We start from the raw sequence: 20,306 nt of genomic DNA, 5'->3' as shown, positions 1-20,306 counted from the left end.
CATAAAGGGTTGTGTTCATATTCAAGCCTTTCCCCCATGGGTCATTTATAACTTCTCTCTGCCTGCCCAGTTTCACAAAGCTTGGAGGCTGCTACTGCCCATCGAGTGGGACTGTCCAAAAGTGGGTTGGATGGGGCAAAGAAGTGGAAAGCAAATCCACCTAAGCCTTGTTTTCTCTTCACAGCAGAAGAAGAAAGGATGTGCAATGCAGTGTCCGTGCCTGTTGCTGGCTACTAAAGATTACAGACCAGTCTAGAGCAGAAGGATTGTAGGAGTCAATCCCATTTAAGCCTTTCTATTTAAAGGAATAAACTACCCAGGAAAAGCAGCCTAAGATTAGAAACTCACAGGATTTCCTCAAATTCCAGCCATCAGCCAGAGATTCAGCCCGGGGGGTGGTTTATTATTCTCTTGGAGCATGAATCCTGCGCCCCAGCAAAGTTAAGCAGGGATTACACTCTGCAGCTCCATCATAGATCCAAAACCTACACTCAAAGCTGGTTTAATGCTGCTCCATCTCTATGTAAACCATCTCCTGTATTGTCTGATTGACAAATACTTTTTTATCCAGGAGTGTTTTGGCTTTGGTGGAGAGGCAGGAGCAGGGGATGGTTCCCATGAAGTGCCTGCAGCGGTTGGATGCTCAGGAGACGATTGTGCGGGAGGATCCTTCAGAAAATGTAATGTCAAACAGAGTGGGAAGCAGAAATAAATGCAGTGGTGTGATTGCTTCCCACAGTCAGTGGTAGCAGCACGAACACAGGGAGGTGGATGGTGAGTTTTGCTTGATCTCGAGGCAAAATGCCATAAAAATAAATGTGAGTCATAGAATCACAGACTGCACTGGTTGGAAGGGACCTCTGAAGGCCATCTAGTCCCACCCTGCAGTGAGCAGGGACATCTTCACTAGAGCAGGTCGCTCAGAGCCCCAGCAAGCCTGACCTTGAATGTCTCCAGGGATGGGGCCTCTACCACCTCTCTAGGCAACCTGGGCCAGGGATCCCCCACCCTCAGAGTGAAGAACTTCTTCCTAATGTCTCATCTAAACCTACCTTGTTCTACTTTAAAACCATTATTCCTCTTCCTATCAATCCAGGCCCTTTGAAACAATCCTTCACAGACTTCCTGTAGGTCCCTTCAGGGACTGGAAGGGGCTCAGAGATCCCCCTGCAGCCTTCTCTTCTCCAGGCTGAACAACCTGGCTGTCCCAGCCTGGCTTCACAGGAGAGGTGCTCCAGTCCCCAGATTATTTTTGTGGCCTCCTCTGGACACGCTCCAGCAGGTCCATGTCCTTCTTATGCTGAGGGCTCCAGAGCTGGTCACAAGCATTGGCAGGGGGGGTCTCACGAGAGCAGAATAGAGTGAAGGAATCCCCTCTCTCTGTCTGCTGGCCACACTTCTGGTGATGCAGCCCAGGATGCCATTGGCCTTCTGGGCTGCGAGTGCCCATGTTTGGCTCATGCCCGGCTTTCCATCCATCAGTACCCCTAAGTCATCCTTTTCCATGGAGCTGCTCTCCATCACATCACCCCCCAGCCTGTGCTGGCAGTGAGGACTGTCCCAAAAACAGAGGAAGATCTGACAGAGATAAAAAGAAACCCCAGAGTGTTGGGGAGGTGGTCACTGCAAGTGGAAGGAGGCAGAGAACTTTGGTGTGGATCCAGACCTTGCTCCGCTATGGCACTGGCACTGCATGGCACTGAAGGCTGTATCCAGGCCCCGGGGATGCTCCCAGACTGGACAGCACAGACAAAGCTTTGTGCTTGCACCCATGCCTGCCTGTCAATGACTGTGAGCAAGCAGCTTGGGTGCTGTGTCTATAAAAAGGGACACTGTCTCGCTGGGAGCTGGGATGCTTTTTACATCCTGTGGAGTGCTGGGGGTTTGGCACTTGTTCTGAGAAAGGGGGAAAAAAGGGGAAAAGGGAAAAAAAACCCCCAAAGATAGGGGAAAAAAAAGCAAGGGAATTGGGTAAAAAATGAAAATGTCACCTTATGTTTTGTGCTTTATGAGCTGGGAATTGGGCAGTAATTTGGGATTCGATTCCTGGGTCTGCTGTTCCTCCTCACCAACCTGGGTGAAACTTCAGCCTAAAGATTCTCCCCTTATCTTAGAACAGAAACAAATGAAAGCTGGTTCTGAATGGAAATGTGGTGAACCCTGGTAAGGACTCACAGACATTAATGCAAGGGTGAGTACAAGCAGTTAGCATCTCCTGAAGAAAACCATTTTGGAAAAAAAGCCCACCAAAACCACAAAAAGCACCCCCTTTTCCTTCCATTTAGGCTAAAAATGCCAAGGCTGAGATGTGTATACAGCTGCTTTCACAGCACCAACCACCAACAGCTTGGCCCCATGCAGCAGCCCTTCTTATTGTCTGCAGTTCGTGAATATTGTGTGCAGTGCTGGGCTCCTCAGGTCAAGATGGACAGGGAGCTACTGGAGAGGGGACAACAAAGGGCTGTGGAGATGCTGAGGGGACCAGAACATCTCTCTGATGCAGAGAGGCTGAGGGACTCGGGGCTGTTCAGCCTGAAGAAGAGAAGACTGAGGGGGATGTTCTCAGTGCTGAGAAACCCTTGAGGGGTGGGCTCAGGAGGAGGGGTCAGACTGTGTTCAGGGGTGCCCAGGGACAGGACAAGGGGCCATGGGCACAAACTGGAGCAGAGGAAGCTCCACCTAACCCTGAGGAGGAACTTCTTTGCTGGGAGGGTGGCAGAGCCCTGGGCCAGGCTGCCCAGAGAGCTTGGGGAGTCTCCCTCCATCTCTGGAGCCTGTGCAGCCTGCTGGAGGGGCTCCTGCTCTGGCAGGGGTGGGACTGAGGGATCTCCAGAGGTCCCTACCAACTTCCACCAACCTGTGAGTCTGCAATTCAGTGATACCCCTAAACCAAGGACTGGATCAGCAGCCTCCCAGCGAATACTCAGCGCTGCTACCCATCCCCATTAAAACAAAGCAAGCCAAAAAAGACAACAAAAAAATAGAGATCCCAAAGGAACTGGAGAGCCCTTCTTCCCCTCAGCACCACAGCAGGATGGGAGGCAGTTGCCAGTGGTTGCTTTTTCCATGTGTATGTGTGCACATGGAGAGTGACTCATCCTGACAGGAATTTCCATCTCACACAATGTCCTCTTCATCAGAGTGCTCCAGTCTCTCTCTCTCTGCCTGGAGATTTTCAGCTGTCCCCTGTAAAGTAACAAGGAGAAGCCACAGGGGAAGAAGGTAGCTGTCAAGAGCAGCCAAGAAGCAGAGACCTTCTCGGTTCCTCACTGTCAGGGATGTGTCTGAGAGGCTCCCGGGGTTCTCAGCTCCCTCTCAGCTGCCAAATAAGTGTTTGGGAAAGGAGAGGTGAAGGTTTGAAACATGGGCGAGCCTCCCCATGACAGTGGAGGATTGGGCATCAAAAGAAAGGCATCTTGTATGCAAAGTGTCCTAGCAATGGTGCTGAGGTGCAGCTAGGGCTCTTGTGGTCACCAGGGATGGGACCTCAGCCCTCCCAGGAAGCCTTGACGCCAGCTGCAAGCTTAGATTAGCTGCATGTGCACAGACAACAGGTCCAGCCACGTGCCAAGAAGGAGACATCCAGGGACAACCCCTCTGCCAGGTAGCCCATGAGTCGTGGGCTAACCACATCCCTCCTCTTAGCAAGTTACAGTTTACTCATTCTGTCTCCACTTCTCCTTCACGACAAGCAGCAAGCCCACAAGAGCGGAACCTGCCTCTTGCTGTGCCCACAGAGCACACCTTGGTTCTGCAGCCCACCTCAGGAGGAGCTGCCAATACTGATGCTGCAGCAGCTGCTAATGTGATACAAGACCTTAATCACGGAACCACAGAGTGTTAGGAGTTGGAAGGGGCCTCAAAAGATCATCTAGTCCACCCCCCTGCCAGAACAGGATGACCCAGACTGAATCACACAGGAATGCATCCAGGAGGGTTTTGAATGTCTCCAGAGAAGGAGACTCCACAACCTCTCAGGGCAGCCTGGCCCAGTGCTCCACACAACAGCAATAAATCCAACCTGGCATGATTTACAGTGCTGATGGTCTATGGTAGGCTAGAGGGCAAGCCTTGATATCTGAAGGGGATAGGTGCAGAACCTGAAAGAAAAACTTGGAAAGCTGCAGGTAGAAGGAAAAAGTCCAGATGTGGACCTTATTTGTAGCTAAATACCAGAGAGGTCACCAACATACAGGGACACAGCAGCTAGTTTCAGCAGGATGGTCCTGTCTGAGCTGGGCCAGATGTTTCCAGCCCTGGTCATGGCATGTGCTGGCTGGGATCAAACAGTGCTTGAGGGATATGCTCAAGAGGAGGGACCTTCTGCTGTCACAGCAAGCCTGAGGTGTGTTGAAACCATAATCCTATGTCGAAACCACACAAAATTCAGAGCCTTCCATGGTTTCATCAGATGTTTTCACCAAGCTTCATTTGGAAACCTGGGTGCAGCCCTTCAGTTGCACAAGGGCATCCAGACTCACCCAGGGACTGCTGAGCTCCTCGACTGAGTGGTTTCCTCAGTTCCCCACTTTGGGATGCAGGGAATATCCTTGCTGCCATGAACGGGACCTTCTGATGCTCAAAGTCCTCCTCTTGCCTAGCCATCACCCAGGCTAGTCCATACTGTCCCAAAGTTGTCTCAAAATCATGTTTGCTTTCTCCAGTGTGTTTACTGCCCCTTCCCCCTCTCACCTCCCTTCATGTTTACAGACAGCGATGTCTCATTCTCTGTTTTCCTAGACTAAACAAATTCTTTTCACTTGGAATCACAGAGCCCTCAAGAAGCCACTGAGACATCCCTTGCCTCAGGCAGGCCCAGCCACAGGTTCTGTTTATCTACCATGTGCTTTAAGACCTCCAGTGATGGGAACTGCAAACCCCTTCCAGCCCCCTCTTTCTTCATCTTTATGCTTTTTCCTTAATCCCTGACTTTAGTTGCATCTCCTCCTATGCATTCTGGGAATGGAAAATTTGTTCCTTTCCTCTGTACCATCTGTTTCTATGTATTTGAAGGAAATTTTATGTCTCCACTTGGTTTCTTCTGCCTAAAAAATCCCATTTTGATCCATCTTTGCGCAGAAAATGCATGTTTCTGATTTCCAGTCTCTCCCATCATTTTTTTTCCCTGGTATCTCATTAGACCTCCCTGTTTTGTTATCTGCACCAGGCTACAAACAGCTCAACATCCAAAGGCTCCCCAAAGAACACCACTGCAGGTGGACTGTTTGCCTCCAGCCAGGGTCAAACCACAAGAGACATGCATCCCAGGACAATGCTGATCTTTTTTTCAGATCAACACCATCTTCTTTGCCTGGTGTCCAGCAAGTGACAGATCAGTGTCCCCTCTCCAAACTGCCATGTCTTGAAGAACCCATCACTGCTCAACAGTACTCCAGGTTGGCTTGATTTTTCTTGGTCCAAACTGCAGGAACAGTGCATGGCATTTCAACTGAACTTCAGTTGGACCTCACTATTTCCCCATCCCCTTACAAATAGAACCACAGAATCATTAAGGTTGGAAAAGACCTCCAAGGTCATCTAGTCCAACTGTCACCCTACCACCTATATTATTTACTAAACCATGTCCCTAAATACCTCATCCAGCATTTTCTTGGACACTCCAAGGGACGGTGACTCCACCACTTCCCTGGGCAACTCGTTCCAATGCCCAACCGCTCTTTTGGAGAAGAAATTCCTCCTCATTTCTCACCTGAACCTCCCCTGGCCCAACTTGCAGCCATTCCCTCTTGTCCGATTGCTGGTTATCTGTGAGAAGAGGCTGACCCCCAGCTCACCACAACCTCCTTTCAGGTAGAGTGTAAAAAGGTCTCCTCTGAGCTATAGGAGCCTGTCTTAATGAACATGATGCCTTGCATGAGGGATGCAACAAAGAAAGCTGTGGTTTTATCACTGTGATATGAAAACGTGCTTGGAGCTGAGTGTGATTTCAGAGCAGCAAAAATTCAGGAGGTGTGCACTGCTTGGACCTGTTAGGCATCCATAAAAGGGGAGACATCTTGACATCTCCTCCTTTAGAGGAGAGCTCTGCAGGGGGAAGAGACATCCCCAATACCATGGAAAGCTTTGATTCCCCCCTTCAACCTAAGAGAAAAATGGCAACTTAATAGAGAAGACAAGCATGAGCAGAACAGCTGGGTTCTGGAGATGACATCCAATGTCCAAAGGCCTAAAGGCTGATCTCCAGTGCAGCCTGGTAAGTTACCCACAATCTTTGCGAAAGTATTCCCAATTAAAAGTCTGGTGCTAAGAGGCCTTGGAAGCCTGGGAGGGAATGCTGCAGCCTGGAATTGCCTCTGCTATAATTTGGGTTTAGCTGTGTCAAGAACAGCACATGGAGGTGAGCCTTCATGGACAGAGCTCTGCAGGGACAGTGTGGGACTGGCAGGTCAGGGGCAAGGATGACTGAGCATTTAGAGCACTAAATTGGGCATTAGATGCTTGAATTCACATTCCTGCTCAGTCAGACTCCCTGGATGTGCAAACCAGGCTCTGACAGTCATCAGAAGCAGTGGGAGCTTGGTCCCTCCAAGGATTTGGTCTGGTCTCTCCATGCCACCAGGAAAGCGGCTGTGCAGGAGGAGTTATCTCAAAGGGGCTGTGCCACAGCTCTAACCCTCCTCTGACCTGCTGCAAACACCCTTCCACGTGTATCTGGGATCTCATTTGCCTTTGCTCCTGCAGCATCACACTCTTAAACATTATGTGATCAGTCCCCCAACCATCTCCTCCTCCTTACATCCACCAGACAAGCTCAGAGCTGACAAACTGGTGTCCATTCCCTAGCGTGGGACATGCACACTGGCAAGTTCATTACCGCATCCCTCAATGGCATCTATCCCTGCTGGACAAGGGCATGGCCTCCAGTGCTCTGCCAGTGCCCCCCAGGCTTGTGTCATCTCTTCCCATCATCATGGCTGGTACCAGAAGCTGTGCTGCACCCCAGAGCTGCTTGCATCTCATGCAAACCCTGTTCAGGGTATAACAACAACTCCTGTGGATTCCTAGAAGAAAAATCTGTTTAAACATTGGAAAGTATTACATGGGGTGGGGTAGGGCCTCCATCCATCATGGTACTGATCCTTGGATCTGCTTTGAGAAGCTTTCTCTCTGCAGTGCTCATGCTGGCTGCTCGGAAGAGAATCCTATGGGAATAAAAAGAGGTCACAGAATCACAAGGTTGCAAAAGATTTTTAAGCTCGTTGAGTCCACCCATTCCCATCCTAAGCTAAACCATATCCCTAAGTACCTCATCTACCCTTTTTTTGAACACATCCAGGGATGGTGACTCAACCACCTCCCTGGGCAGGTCTTTGTAGTCCCAGCCCATCCAACTCTATCTGGGAGAAAAGACTTCAGGTAGAACCCCGGACTGGTTTGGGTGGGAAGGAACCTCAAAGCCAATTAAGTTCCCACCCCCCACCATGGGCAGGGACACCCCCACCAGACCAGGGTGCTCAAAGTTCCATCCAGCCTGGCCTTGAGCCCTGACAGGGATCCAAGGGCAGCCACGGCTTCTCTGGTCACCCTGTGCCAGGGCCACTCCCCACTCCCCAGGAAGGATTTCTGCCTCCCAGCTCCCCTACAGCTTCCCACTTCCAGTTTACAACTGATACCCCTCATCCTATCTCTACACTCCCTGACAAAGATTACAGCAGATGAGGATATGGGTATGGCAGAGATGTGCCCCCATCTCCTGCGACGCTGGCTGATGTGCTTTTCATTCACCAGTTATGCCAAACATACCAGCTCCCCCTTTTTATCCCCACCCCACCCCGCCCCCAGTGCAGACACAGCTTGAATGTCAGTGGAAAATAATTCCTTTAATGAGTGTGCTGGGATAGATCAGCTGACTGGGCTGGCTTCAGCAAATCCCGTGGTCACACAGCCCGAAATGCGCAGCAGCCTCTGTCTAAGCCTTTCCGTTTATAGGACAGAGAGGGGAGCCAAGAGGATGGAAATAAAGTGTTTACAAGCAAAAGACCACAGGGTTTGGAGGTGGAACAAGACTTCCCCGGGGGGAAAACAGGCTGCAGTTGCAGGGAGGTTTGCAGGGTGGGTAGCAAGCACGTATCCAGGCATGAAACGGAGCTGATCGAACAACACGACGGTGCATCTGATTAGTCTTCAGTGCAGAGGTCAGGGGAAGGGCTGAGCTCTGCAATGAGCTCTGGGTTCCGGGAGAAATACGAGTCAGCAGTGTGCCCAGGCAGCCAGGAAGGCCAATGGCATCCTGGCTTGTATCAAAAGCAGTGTGGCCAGTAGGTCTGAGGAGGGGATTGTGCCCCTGGACTGGGCACTGGGGAGGCTGCACCTCAAGTGCTGGGTCCAGTTCTGGGCTCCTCACCATAAGAAGAACATGGAGGTCCTGAAGTGAGTCCAGAGAAGGGCAACCAGGCTGGGGAAGGGGCTGGAGGGCAAATCCTCTGAGGAGTGGCTGAGGGAGCTGGGGGTGTTCAGCCTGGAGAAGAGGAGGCTGAGGGGAGACCTTTTCACCACCTACAACTACCTGAAGGGTGGTTGTAGAGCGGTGGACTATGGTCTCTTCAGCCAGGGGACAGGAGATAGCACAAGGGGAAATGGCCTCAAGCTGTGCCAGGGCAGGGTTTGATTAGATATTAGAAAAAAAAAATTACTGAAAGAGCTGTGAGGGCCTGGAACAGGCTGCCTGAGGAGGAGGTTGAGTCACCTTCCCTGGATGTGTTTAACAGACAGGTAGATGAGGTACTTAGGGATAAGATTTAGCACAGGACAGGAACGGTTGGACTTGATGAGCTTAAAGGTCTTTTCCAACCTTGTGATTCTGTGATTCTGAAAAGCACTGGGGTTCCTTTGGGGAGGCAAAGCTCCATCAGAGCTGGGACCCGCCTTCCAAGGTTGCACTGGGGATGTAATGTAGGAGGGGTACTGGGCGTGTGAAAACACTTCTTCCCTGCCTCCTTGATACAGCTTGGCTCATCTGTGCAACCCCACGTCTCGAAGCACAGAAGCAGGAATCCAGCTCTGGAATAAATCACAGCTGTCTCCAAGGCGGGGTGAAGCGTTGGCTTTCCCCAGGCGAGCTGCCACGCAGTGATAAAGCAGATCCTCCCTCCAAGGCATGACCCTGAGCTGTTGCTCCTTGGGAAGCCAGCCTGTTGATGCACTGTGTCAGCCAATAACATATTCCTTTAATTCTCCCTTCATTTAGCAGATCCCTGCGGGAAGCATCGTGTCCATAAGAAAGGCAAGCATGAGGCACCTGGAGCTGTATGCATAGGCACTCAGATGCCTGGTAAATCACCACAGGCAGGCTGTAATAATCATGACAGGCTCTAATTGCTCTGTCCTAGATATATATATAAGGGAAAACTTATTCCTTCAGTTGGTTATTCCACTGCAAGGGGCTGTTAGAGCAGGTCTGAGTTACACCGTGGGGATTTTCCCAACCGCTAGCAATGGCAAAGTCAGGAGGGAGGGGGGTCAGAGCCAGAATTGCTCCCGATGTTTCATTTAAAATACCCATTCCCTGATGTCAAAATGTTTCATGTCAGTTCTGCAGGGGTTTTTCAGGTCGATTGGTAGGTTTTGCTGGCATTTGCACCGACACCACCGAGGCTGTCAGCTCTGATCACACACTGCATGGCTCAGGGCTCGCCGGCAATTCAGAAAGAGTTTGGACTCCATCCAGTTCAGATCGAACTAATTAAAGAAAATAAAACACTTCCCTACAAGCCCAACCCCCCCGCCTGTCTGGTTGGTGTTTGATCTGAGGCTGTAGTTTGGGATCAGACCGGGGTGGGAAACCATAAGAGTATCACTTTTATTTTTTCCTGGATGCTCTGTAGGAATCCAGCCCTTCCCAGCCTCTGCTAAAGGGAATGTTTGTGGTTCAGGATGGGCTCTACACCCTCACAAGCTCCTCAGGGATACACGGATGTGGCCCAGAAGCAGACCTGGCACTTCATGGTGTAGTGACAGCTGCCACAAGGGAGGGCAGCACATCCCTTTTCCTAATACAACCACTCATGGAGTATCAACCACACCTTGGAGTATCCAGAAGATGCCTGGACCTTTGATTTTTCCATTCAAAAGGACTGACAACCCGGAATAAAGAAAAAAAGGTGTACAGGAGACCTACCAACACCACTATCCAGACACCAGTGCTCACACTGCACAGACCCCAAGCCACCCATGATGTGGGACGTGGCCCTTTCTTCTCTTTCCATCACACAGAAGTGCTCTGGGCTTCAAGCCGGCTCCAACACCAGGTGCTAAGGGCTTTCTGTGAGTGCAGGATTGGTGCTGTAGCCCCTGAGGACATGACCCTGGCTCTGCAAGGGTGTTCTTCCTCTGCCAAAGCTTACAGAAAGGGACTGCAAGGTGGGGAGAGACAGCATTATGCATAGATAGATGTAAAAATCGAAGAGATGGAGGAGATGGGCAGGATGAGAGCCAGCAGCTGACAGAGATGGGAGCACAGTGGTCACGTGAGCAGGATGCACTTATACCCTGTTTTAAATTGGGGGTCAGACACCAGCCCTGGCAGGGCTTTCCCCAGCAGATTCCCCCCAACCCAGACCCTGACACTGCTGCCCCTGACCCAGGGGCTCCCGCTCAGCAGTGACCACACACAGATCCCACCCTGCTCCACCACGTCCCCTCTCCATGCAGCACCAGCTCCCAGCTAAACCCACCTGATGTCCCTCTGCACGGAGCTGGGGGCTGGCAGGACCCCCAGCTTCATCCCCAGCCAGGAGCCCAGAGACCTGCTGCTGCCCTGGGCTGCGGGAAGCCCATTCGTCCCCTGCCATGGCCCATGTCATGGTCTCGCTGCTCCCCCCGCTGCCCAGCTCCCAGCCATGGCTCTGGGTGCACACCCGTCTCCAGCCGTCCCCTTCCACAGCCCAGGCCTCGGCAGAACGGGGACCTGGGCACCGAGGAGGACGAGCCGGATGGTTGGGCTCCACCACACGGCCCCTGGGTGCCCCACAGCTCCTGGGGCACGGGGCTCCCCAGCTGCCCTGCCCATGGAGCACAGCGAGCGGCAGGTCGGAGGCCAAGATGCCAGAGCCCCCGCATCCCAGGATGAGCTGTTGCTCCTTCCACGTGCAGCGGCAGCGATGCTCTGCCAGCTGGGTCCTCCCTGCTGCAAGGACGACAGCAGAGTGCAGAGCTGGGCTGGGCAGCAGTGGGCTGTGACCTTCCTGCTGCAGCAACCCGCAGGAGATCAGGGGCTCCTGGAGAGCTGGAGAGGGGCTCGTGCCAAGGGCTGGGAGGACCAGGTCCATGGGAATGGCCTTCAGCTGCAGGAGGGCAGTGGGAGAGGAGCTGGGAGGCAGAAATCCTTCCCAGGGAGGGGGGGAGGCTCTGGCACAGGGTGCCCAGGGAATATGGGGCTGCCCCTGGCTCCCTGTCAGGGTTCAAGGCCAGGTTGGATTGGGCTTGGGGCACCCTATGCTGGTGGGGGTGTCCCTGCCCATAGCAGGGGGTGGAACTACATGGGCTTTGAGGTCTCTTCCAACCCAAACCAGTCTGGGATTCTGTGATCCTGATTCACGGTCCTGCCATCGTTCTGCTGAGGGGCTGATATTGCTCTCACCCCCATGGCCTTCAGCCTCAGCTCCAGGTCAAGGCTGCCTGCAGACTCCTGAGCCAGCTGTGTCACCCTCTCCAGCAGGTGAATCACCCAGGACACTGCACAAAGCATTCACAGACCTGCTGAAGCTCTGACATGGACTCCTCCATCATGAGTCCCGTAGCCCAGTAAATGCAGCATCTGCACTGCCAGGGACAGCTTGCAGGCTTGGTGCTGGGTTTGTAGGGCCTCAGGGAAGGGTTTTCCCAGTCCTGCTTTGTCTTAACTTGTCTTGGGCTGCCTGAAGCTTAGTTTTTGTCTCGATTTAGTTATAACTGTTTGTTTTGGTGGGTTTTTTTTTCCAATAACCAAGTGGCTATGACTAATTGGTCATGGCAGGGCACCTCAAAGCCTATCTAGTTCCCTACCCATGGCAGGGGGTAAGAACTAGATGGGCTTTGAGACTCCTTCCCACCCAAACCAGTCTGGGATTCTGTGATTTTATATAATCTACTCTCAGTCCCCCTGTCCCATGTTCTTCCTGCGAGTTCTCCCGCAGACCCCACCTGCTCCCTGCCTCTCCTGCCCTTTCTGCAAGGGGAAGAGACAAACAGTTGAGAGACTCTTCCTGGAAACCGGGATTTGGGCGGTCTGGGGAACTGTGTTCAAGAGAAGCCTGCAGTGCTACAGAGAGAAGGAGAAGGACTCCCTCTCTCTGCCCTCTAGCAGAACAGCAGCATTGACCAAAGCTCATAAATGAACCCTGAAAAGACATATGGATCTCTCTGCATGCTTCATGCTGGTCAGGCACCACACCGATGCTGCACAATTAGTGGTCCTCAGCATCTGATAGAGCATCTATCATCACATTCTTTCTAGTGTTAACTGTGGTAAATCAGATATAAATAATGCTTAGCAGAATCTGAGCATCCTTCTTACCAGGATGAACCAGGAGAGAGAGAGCTTCTGGGCATCACTTTTGCCTGTGCCCCCCCTCTGCTAGATGCTGGGCAGAAATAACCCTAATTCATGGAAATACACCCCTTTACCCCCAAAATACACTGATTTTACAGCCAGGGGTATTGCAGCCAGGAGGATTACCTGCTGCTCACAGCCCAGGGTGGGCTCCAAGTGTCCCCTAGATATATCACAGTGCATAGTGTGCAGCAGAAGACTTAATACCACTTGGGGGGGGAGAATATTTTGTCAAGTTCCCATCAGCATCCAGGACAATGCTTGAAGGGGGAAGGACTGCAGCGCCCTCTGTATTCCTGCCCCCCCCCCCCCCCCCCCCCCCCCGAAATCTGTAGCACAAGCCTTGCAGGGACGTGGTTGCCTGACAGCATCACCCTGCCAGAGTGGGTAGAATGCCCAGTATACTTTAGGTTACCTCATGCTGGGGAGTCATAATTTGGATGCAAGATCAGGAGACCACTCCTCCTCCTGCCAGTCTAATGTCAGCTGTATACCACCAGTTGTTCCTGCCACAAAGGAAAAGTTACCACGGGGCTGGCTACCCCAGGGATGCTGAGATCTCTCTTCCATCACAGAGAGCCTGCAAGCATCTGTGGAAACAATGCAATGAATAGTGAGCTGACGTGAGCTTCAGGGATGAGTTTGAAAGGACAAAGACAAGGATGTGAGAGAAGATGGGAGAGAGGACAGTCCCCATAGGAAGTAAGAAAAAATAAATGGTCCCTGTGAAAGGTGGTGCATGCATCCAATTTTGCTACATTTTTTTCCCCAGGCCAGTTTGGGTTGGAAGGGACCTCAAAGCCCATCCAGTTCCCCCCCGCCATGGGCAGGGACACCCCACCAGCCCTATCCAACCTGGCCTTGAACCCTGCCAGGGAGCCAGGGGCAGCCCCATATTCCCTGGGCACCCTGTGCCAGGGCCTCCCCCCTCTCTGGGAAGGATTTCTGCCTCCCAGCTCCTCTCCAGCTGCCCTCCTGCAGCTGAAGGCCATTCCCACGGGCCTGGCCCTCCCAGCCCTTGGCACCAGCCCCTCTTCCCTCTTCCTGCATCTCCTTCCTTTTCCAGGTTGCTGCAGCAGGAAGGTCACAGCCCGCTGCTGCCCAGCCCAGCTCTGTGCTCTGCTGTCGTCCTTGCAGCAGGGAGGACCCAGCTGGCAGAGCATCGCTGCCGCTGCACGTGGAAGGAGCAACAGCTCATCCTGGGATGCGGGGGCTCTGGCATCTTGGCCTCTGACCTGCCGCTCGCTGTGCTCCATGGGCAGGGCAGCTGGGGAGTCCCGTGCCCCAGGAGCTGTGGGGCACCCAGGGGTCGTGTGGTGGAGCCCAACCATCCGGCTCGTCCTCCTCGGTGCCCAGGTCCCCGTTCTGCCGAGGCCTGGGCTGTGGAAGGGGACGGCTGGAGACGGGTGTGCACCCAGAGCCATGGCTGGGAGCTGGGCAGCGGGGGGAGCAGCGAGACCATGACATGGGCCATGGCACGGGACGAATGGGCTTCCCCCAGCCCAGGGCAGCAGCAGGTCTCTGGGCTCCTGGCTGGGGATGAAGCTGGGGGTCCTGCCAGCCCCCAGCTCCGTGCAGAGGGACATCAGGTGGGTTTAGCTGGGAGCTGGTGCTGCATGGAGAGGGGACATGGTGGAGCAGGGTGGGATCCGTGTGTGGTCACTGCTGGGCGGGGAGCCCCTGGGTCAGGGGCAGCAGTGTCAGGGTCTGGGTTGGGGGGAATCTGCTGGGGAAAGCCCTGCCAGGGCTGGCATCTGACCCCCAATTTAAAACAGGGTATAAGTGCATCCTGCTCACGTGACCACTGTGCTCCCATCTCTGTCAGCTGCTCATTCTCATCCTGCCCATTTACATCCATCCATTTCCATGACCTCTCTTCATAGAATCATAGACTCGTCTGGCTTAGAAAGGACCCCAAGCATCACAGAGTTCCAACCCCCCTGCCACAGGCAGGGCCACCAACTTCCTGGCCTGGAGCTACACAAGGTTGCCCAGGGCCCCATCCAACCTGGCCTTGAACACCTCCAGGGACAAGGCATCTACCACCTCTCTGGGCAGCCTGTTCCAGCACCTCACCATTCTCTCTGGAAAGGACTTTCCCCTAATATACAATCTAAACCTTCCTTCCTTTAGCTTTAATCCATTCCCCCCCTTGTCCTGCCATTATCTACCCTTTTTAAAAGCCAATTCCCCTCCTGTTTCTCTGCTCCCTTCAGGGGCTGGAAGGCTGCAATGAGGTCCCCTTGCAGCCTTCTCTTCTCTAAACTGAACAAGCCCAGCTCCCTCAGCCTCTCTTTGTAAGGTTTCATGCTGTTGCTTTGGTGCAGCTTTTTCCATATGCTTCCCATCCCAGAAAGTCCTCCTAAATATAACTGCTCTCCCAAGCACCAGGACCAGCCTCACCAGGAATCAGAGAGAGCTCAGAGCCACTGGCACAGCGACTGTGTGGTTTCTTGTGGGTTTGCAGCATGGGAAGCTGTCAAACACATCCACAGACAGCCAGGACTGAATTCCCAGCGCAGGATTCAGGGCGTGGGATTCGGCTGGGAAAGGCAAGAGAAGTGCTGGTGGCAGTCAGGGCTGGGGGGTAGGGGTTGCCTTGATCTCACCCTTGGGTACAGTCATCGTGATGACCCAGGGAAGCAGGGGTGACATCGAGGCATGCAGTATTCTGTTTGAAGCACAGCAGAGAACAGGCTGAGAGCTGGGCTGGCTCAGCCTGGAGAAGAGAAGGCTGCTTCTGGGGAGAGCTCTGAGCCTCTTCCCATCCCTTGAGGGGCTCCAGGGGAGCTGGAGAGGGGCTGGTACCGAGGGCAGGGAGGGCCAGGCCCAGGGGACCAGCCTTCATCTGCAGGAGGGCAGCTGGAGAGGAGCTGGGAGACAGAAATCCTTCCCGAGGAGTGGGGAGGCCCTGGCACAGGGTTCCCAGAGAAGCTGGGGCTGCCCCTGGATCCCTGGCAGGGTTTAAGGTTGATGGGGCTTGGGGTACCCTGGGCTGGGAGGGGTGTCCTTACCCATGGCAGGGGGGCACTGGGGTGCTTTGAGGTCTCTTCCCACCCAAACCAGCCTGGGGTTCTATGAATCTGTGGTTCAAGATAGCGGAGTTTCCCCAGGTAATGGGAAAAGACAGGTGACAAGGGCCTACAGGACCTGCTGGAGAATCTGCTCCCATGGCGTCTAGTTCCTCTCCAAAACCTCATGTCCATGAGGACTTTTTTTTTTGCACCAACTCTACACCAGTCCTGTGGTGCCCAAATGCTTCCTGCAGGGCTTTCCAAGTGCCTCCCCACCATGCTGCCTGGTGACCCACCTGCCACTTCATAGCTCCTTCCTCGCGGTGACCACAGACCTTCCTGTGAATTCTGTGGCTCAACCTCCCCTCAGGAAAGCTTGGGGCAGAGGCGAATCGCTTGACTCAAAGGTACGTGGTGACTCAGTGACAGAGCATGGAGTGGATTCATTATGAACCTCCAGAAGACCCAATCATTTTATTAGCAGGAATGAGGGAGAATATAATTGTTAAATAATTAATTCATCAAGCCAGGTGCTGTCACGGTGTCTGAAGATACTTCTGAATTCAGGTTGCGTTTAAAAGATGAAGACACAAATGAGGGAAAGCCAACCAAGCAGTGTTTTGATGCCTTTAATTTGTTTTAATTTGGTTTTTCTTTTTTATTTGAGACCACATAAAGACTTTTTTAACTTCAGAAAAATAGTGAAATATACAAACAAAAATGTTCCCTTCAAATTAAGGGGTTAATATTTCTTTTGACTAGAAAATTGCCCTATTCTGATTTAATTTGTCCCAAATGAAAAATGAATTTGATCTCTTGGAGTGACCCTGGGAGAAAAACTCCACTCCTCCCAAAGCTGTGCCTGTCACATCAGAGAGGGTTTGTGTATCTCCTCCACCACCAAGAGAGCACCAGTTCTATAAGGTAATTCTTCCCAACAAGGGCACATAGAAAAACCTCTAATGTTTCATTTTGACAGCCACGAGTTATGTAGGGTCATGGTGTCCTACAGATAATTCCACAACCACTAAAACTTGCTGTACTGAGGTGTGTCCCTGGTGTGCAGAGGAAAGAGGAGAAAAAAGTTTCATCCATATCCAGCATCCAATATCTGCCAACCTCCAGCTGCTCATCACCCATCAGACTTTTGCTTCAGACCAGTGAGGAGCCCCCAGCAAGCCCACCATGGGTTCAGCATGCCAAGAGATGAGGCTGACTGTATCCCATGGGGCCTGATTTTGTGACCTTGGTGACCACATCGATGACTTCCCAGATGTGTGGGTGCTGCACACACCACTTTGACTTTGCTTTAGCGAGGTTGGGCTAAGAGCTTTCCACCAGTGTGGAAAGACTAGACTGGAAATGTGAACCACCAGCTCTCAGGCACAGTTCTTTCAGCCTCTTCTCACTGCTTCATCCACGTTTACTCTTCTCTCCTCTTGGGATCCAAATCCAATTCTTTTTTAAGTGCCTTCCAAGTCCCCCACAAATCCCTACAGCTAGAAAAGAAATTAACTCTATCCTAGCCAAAACCAGGACAAGTGTCCACCACATGAATCAAGTGCAGGAGACCTTCCCAGTACAAGACCAACTCTGGCCCCCAAAAGCACTCTCAGCGATTTTCTGGGGGAAAATCCAGGTATTTCTGTCATGTGTTTCTAAATGCTCTGGACTCTGCTGCCCACTTCCCAGAGTGACTGTGTGATGGAGATGATATAAAGGCCCACTCACTGATTGTTAAGACATACAGACAACCCAGTCATCTGCCTGCACTTCCTACCACCACCACCAAGTAATACACCACCAAGTCAACTCACAAGCTGATTACCCCTGAATTTGCATGAACGGGACATGGTGTGAAGAAGAATGAAGTTGGAGCCAGGATAGGGAAAAAAGTAGCCCCAATGGTGAGCATTCCCACTAGGCTTGGTGTGATATGGGTGCTCATAGAGTATCAGCAGGGAAGGGGAAATCATGCCCCTCAGACAGCTTTGCTATGCCAAGGGTATGGTCATACCCACCCCTGATGTGCACGGGGATAAGAGAAAGGTCGATGACAGGCAGATCTCCACTGTCACTGCACCATGAGATGTTCCCCAGCATCCCACAATCACTCTGCTGGTAGGAACTGTCCATGTGTACAATGGTCCCAGACTCCCATCATTCCAAGATGCACCATCACAAGAGGAAAACATACACTGGCCTGGAGGTGTATTAGCAGCTGGAGGTCAAGCCTAGAAAGAGGGTCTACATGTGCTCAGAGATCTGGTCTCAGACTTCCTCCACAGTACAATGAAGGACCTAGATTCATCTCATGAGGTTCCCATCACTTCAGAGAGACCCACACATTCAATTTAGGTGACTGAAAGATTCTGAGACCTGTGGGAATGTTGACCAAAGTGAAAGTCATGGCCCAACATGCCCTCACTGTGAATTATCCCCCACTAGTCCCTAATGCGGGAGGTTTGTACAAGGAGTCCCACCACAGACTTGCTCAAAGCAGAGGCACAAGGTCCATGGAAGAGATGGAAAAATGGCTTTTTCTGTAACTCCTCCCATTGTGTCCAGACAAATAATGGGAAAGGTATAAATTAATTAAAAAAACCCAACAACAGAACAAACACACTTTAAAAGTTGAAAAATAGAAACAGGCGGGAAGAAAAAAATGAAGACAAAGAGCTGCTCATGGGAGAGAAGGACCTGGGTGTCATGGTGGATGAGAAATTTCCCATGAGCCACCAGTGTGCTCTTGCAGCTCGGAAGGGCAATGGGATCCTGGGCTCCATCAGCAGAGGGGTGGCAGCAGGGACAGGGACACATGGGGCCATGGGCACAAACTGGAGCAGAGGAAGCTCCACCTAACCCTGAGGAGGAACTTCTTTGCTGGGAGGGTGGCAGAGCCCTGGGCCAGGCTGCCCAGAGAGCTTGGGGAGTCTCCCTCCATCTCTGGAGCCATCCCAACCCCATGATCCTGGGCGCTGTCCTGTGCAGCCTGCTGGAGGGGACCCTGCTCTGGCAGGGGTGGGACTGGGGGATCTCCAGAGGTCCCTGCCAATCTCCATCAGTCCATTCAATGGTACCTGTGGCCCTGGAAGTTCAGGATTTGTGTGTTTCCCTTTAAATAAACTGCAGCCCTTGAGTCCCATCCTGAACTATTCAGAGCTCAGAAGCTGCCTCTCATTCTTTGCTCCTGCTTCTTCTCTATGTTGGGGCAGCAAATGAGCTTGAATTAAATCTCAGCTGGATGGGGCTGAGGCAGATGCATGCCAGAGAGGAGAAGGGCAGCTGTAAGATGCTTCGATTCACACCTGTCTTTCTAACCACAGCATCTCCCTGGGTACCAAACCAGGAGTGATCACAGGTCTTGTCATCGAAGCCAACAGAGCTCAGAGGCACAAGTGATTTTATAGACTGAATACAAGCTGTTTGTGCAGGGCTGGTAAACATCCCACATCCCCCCAAAGGTAATCAGGAGCGAAACAACGATCCTCATTCATCTAATCCTCCTACCCCTACCTCTCCCACGCTTGCCCAACCACCTCTGCCCCACACCGAACAAGAGACCTTGTGTACAAAACCCAATCCATCAGCACCGATGCCTCCTCCAGAGTTGGAAGCAGCCTGTCCACCCCCAAGCTCCTATGCAAGACGTTTTTCATTTGCTGCATGTGGGGCCAAAAGGATGAACAGGGCAGAAAGAAGCAGCTTGTGCATCTCCTCCCACTGTGGAAAACAGACAGCTCCTCCCTTAAAGCAAAATTTGGGCATCCACTTTGGAGAAGGGGTCATTGATCACGGTCCCATGGTGCCAGGGACTGCAAAAACACAAAGCAAGAGCTGGCTCCTGCAGACAAGCCAGGAGTGGGGAGAGAAGACGAGAATACAGAGGGCTGCCCGGTGGCTGCGAGGGACAAGCAGCCTGCCTGGCCATGAGATCCATCTCTGTTGGGTGAGATTGGAGTTGCAGTAATCACAGAGGCTCTGCCCTGCTTAGGTGGAGCTGGCAAAGAGCAGCTCAACATGGTGTACCAGTCCTCCACGAAGACAATCTGTCTGGAGTGCAAGAAGATTCCCTATGAAGTGCTTGGCATCCTCTTGGAAAAGGAATGTAGCCAAATTGGTACAGGGCTCAAGGTGCAGGATGCCTGGCTTCTCATTCTGCCCCAGACTTGCTCTGCGTGCCTCAGTTTCCCCAACTCTTAAACTCTAATCTGTTCTCATGAGACCTCTGCTCTACACTGGGGAGACCTCCCTGCAGTGCTGCCTCCAGCTCAGGAGTCCCCAGGACAAGGACACAGAGCTGTGGGAGCCAGTCCTGAGGAGGCCATGGAGATGATGGGAGGGCTGTAGCCCCTCCACTCTGGAGCCAGGCTCGGAGAGCTGGGCTGGCTCAGCCTGGAGAAGAGAAGGCTGCTTCTGGGGAGAGCTCCCAGCCCCTTCCCATCCCTTGAGGGGCTCCAGGAGAGCTGGAGAGGGGTTGATGCCAAGGGCCAGGAGAGCCAGGCCCAGGGGTATGACCTTCAGCTGCAGGAGGGCAGCTGGAGAGGAGCTGGGAGGCAGAAATACTTCCTGGGGAGGGGGGAGGCCCTGGCACAGGGAGCCCAGAGAAGCTGGGGCTGCCCCTGGCTCCCTGTCAGGGTTCAAGGCCAGGTTGGATGGGGCTTGGGTCACCCTGGGCTGGGGGCGAGGACGTCCCTGCCCATGGCAGGGTGGGCACTAGGGGTGGGGCGTTGAGGTCCCTT

The sequence above is a fragment of the Gallinula chloropus genome (assembly GCF_964237585.1).
Source record: "Gallinula chloropus genome assembly, chromosome: 1".
NCBI classification, from domain to species: Eukaryota; Metazoa; Chordata; class Aves; order Gruiformes; family Rallidae; genus Gallinula; species Gallinula chloropus.
This window is presented reverse-complemented; position numbering follows the sequence as displayed.